The sequence below is a fragment of the Phascolarctos cinereus genome, unplaced genomic scaffold (genome assembly GCF_003287225.1).
Source record: "Phascolarctos cinereus isolate Bilbo 61053 unplaced genomic scaffold, phaCin_HiC Scaffold_5;HRSCAF=322, whole genome shotgun sequence".
Lineage (NCBI taxonomy): Eukaryota > Metazoa > Chordata > Mammalia > Diprotodontia > Phascolarctidae > Phascolarctos > Phascolarctos cinereus.
In genome coordinates, this window is record NW_027555958.1 from 395,257,303 (window position 1) to 395,260,546 (window position 3,244).

General features: G+C 37.4%; 1 pseudogene; it reads right to left on the reverse strand.

Annotated features, from left to right (window-relative positions):
- Positions 1-1,864: 1,864 nt before the first annotated feature.
- LOC110206733 (large ribosomal subunit protein eL8 pseudogene) lies at positions 1,865-2,651 on the reverse strand (annotated as a pseudogene).
- Between the last annotated feature and the right edge of the window lie 593 nt (positions 2,652-3,244).

Here is a 3,244-nt window from a genome sequence, read left to right on the forward strand (position 1 = left end):
AATTCTTCTGATTTTTGTTATAATGTGACCTTTAATTATAAGGACAAGCATCATTTTAATTATTTGTAGAAATTTCCCTCTGTCCTTGATTATGTGGTTCATTTCTACCATTTTCTTTCCCCATGATCATTTTCTTTCCCATTTTCCATGAAATCTCCCCTCTGAGTCCATGCCCTTCCAAACTTCTGTATGCTGGTTGCCCCCAAATCTCTGGTTCACCTTTTCCTCAGGCAGGATGCAGACCATAGAGGCATAACGCTGTCTCAAGTGTTCTCTGAGTACCAAAATCCCTACAGATTATAACTGCAAGGTTATTAATATAGAGAATATATATGTTACCCCCCTGCCCAAGTGAGTTGGATTCAGTGGGACCCTTGCTTACCAGTGAACAGAAATTTCCCCTTTTCTTACTCACTGTTTCAATCTCCCCTTTGCCATTTCATGTTGGCCTTCTCATGAATGACTTGAGAAGTTCTTTGCCCTTCATTGATACCACTGATTTGATTAGTGCATATAACACATTTCCCTCAATCTTCTATCTCTCCTCTCTCATTTTATGCATCCTCCCATTCTACAGTTTTGTTCCACACACACAAAAAAAAATCACTTGTAGGTAGAGTGCTGTGGGTTTTCAGACCTGTTCCACCACCATCATGATTCTTATTAAGTTATATTTTCATTTTTATTTCTGTATACTTTTAGAAAGAAATGTCTTAATGGTTCCTCTGTTATTTTGTAGATGCTTGTTGTTTTTAACCACATAGGTGAGTTTCTTATCCTAATCTTTCCCCCCCTTCTTTTAATAGTGTCTAGAGATCGGGTAACTTTATTTTGTTTTTTGTGCTTTCCTTGATAGCTGCATTTATTTACATTTCTTGCATTTTAATTGTATTTTTTTTTTGTAAAAATGCTCAATCTCCCTCTCTTTTGTTGAATGTTCATCCTTTTACATCAATAATTAAAGTTCGAGTTTTCAGGGCATGTTATTTTGTGTTCATCTCAAGCTTTTGGCTTATGGAATATGTTGTTCCTTTCTCTTCTGTGATTTCTGGTAGGTACAAAATAGTCTTATTTACTCAAATTTACCTTTCTTTGTATTTGAAATACTTTCTCCTGCTCTCTTACAGAATTTTTTGTCACTGGAATTGTTAAATTTAACCACTATATGTCTTGAAGATTGAAGCTTACTTTTTTTTTTTCTGGAGGCTAACTGAATTATTTCAATTGGTACTTTGTTTTCTCTATTCAATGCTTCTGGATAGTTTTTTGTATTTTTTTTGCATTATGGATATTTTTTACTTCTCATGTTGTTCTAGGAGACCTATGATTATCTCTCTGTATCCTGTCTTTGAGATCAAACAGTTTTGCTTTTATAGAGATCATGTGTTCTTTTAATATTATTACTATTTCACATCTCTTCCAGATTGTCCTTCACTTCAGTGTATTTGTATTCTGAATCAGTTGTTCTCTCTTTTACTTTTTTGGAGAGACTGCCATTCAAGTTTCTTATTCTTCTAATTAATTCTGCTGTGGAGGCCACATATTCTCCCATTGTTTCCTTTTAATTTCTGTTTTCAATACCCTTATTTATCTCTTGAACCATTCAGGAACATGTTGCTGTTGTTACATCCTCTCTTCAGAATTCCTAGGGTCCTCTGCCTCATTAAGTGCTGGTTCAATTTTTTCTTTGTCTTAGAATATGTTTTAGATATGTTTGGATGGATTTAAATATCTTTGCGACCATCTTTCCTCCCCTTTTAATATCTTCTCTGTCGCTTCATCTGCTTATGCTTTAGGTTGTTTTTTTTTTTAGTTTTGTGTATTTTTTGTTTATTTTTATGTAGGGAAAAAATCAAATATAAATTTAACCCAATTTGGTTGCAAGTTCCTTAGCTTTTGCCTTTTCCAGCTTGGCAATACAAGCCACTGATTTTGGACCCAGAACATTTCCACCCCAGTGACTATGGATCTCAACCTATCTGTTGTTGTAATTGGTTTTGATGGCTTCTATCATCTTAGCCTGGGCTCCCTTATGTTCAGGGTTAACCTGTGTGAAGGCAATGCTTGTGCACATCTTTCTGCATTTACTTTTGATAATACAGTAAGGAACCCCCATTTTTCAGCACAAGGCATATAGGAAGACCATTAGCTCAATGGGGTCCACATCATGTGCAATCACTACCAACTGTGCTTTCTTGTTTTCTACCAGGGTAGTAACAGTGTTAACACCTGCTCTGAGAATAGATGGTCTCTTAGTGGGGACATCTCCTTTGCCTGTAGCTTTTTGTTCGGCCTGAGCCATCAGCCTTTGCTTCATATCTTGCTTTGTCTCAGGTCTGTACTTGTGAGCCAGTTTAAGCAGTTGAGTAGCTGTCTGATGATTCAAAGCCTGGATGAACTGGTTAATTGCTGGTGGCACTTTCAAACACTTATAAAAGATAGACCTTTCACACTACAGTCTGATGTACTGAGGCCATTTGACAAATCGAGTAAGGTCCCTTTTCGGGCCGCATGTCCTGACCAATGCCAAAATTCTTGGGCTGCTTCTCAAACAAAGGACTGACCACTTTCTTGGTCTCCTGCTTCTTTAATACAGCAGAGGCCAGAGCCACCTTATTCCCCTTGGCCTTCTTCCCCTTTGGCATCTTGACCAGCTGAACAAGCTGAATTTTCTTCTTCCTGAGATCCTTGATAACTTCAATCTTTTTCTTTCCTTTTATTCCCCAAACTTTTACTTTTGAGTCCTTCAATCCCTTAAAGGCTGGGTTGGAATTCTCTCTATTCATTCTTCATTACCTCATTAGGCTTCTTAACCTGAGGAGATCACTGTTATTCCTTTACTTCTAGCTCATAATTCCTATTTTGAGTTGGTCTAAGGGTTCATGAGGACTGAAGAAAACATCTAATCCAGGGGTGGGGAACCTGCAGCCTTGAGGCCACATGTGGCTTTCCAGGTCCTTCAGTGTAGCCTTTTGACTGAGTCCAAGTTTTACAGAAAAAAATCTTTTATTAAAAGGATTTGTTCTATGAAGTTTGGATTCAATCAAAGGGCTGCACTTGAGGACCCAGAGGGCCACATGTGGTCTTGAGGCTGCAGTATCCCCATTCTAGTCCTTAATCTTTCTGGGTTTTATTACTCAGAATCTTAGCTATTATATTCTAATAAGTAAAGGTAACACATATAGGAGAGTGGTGGTCAGTGAAGTGTGTCTTGAAAGCCATTGAGATAACAAATGAAATCACA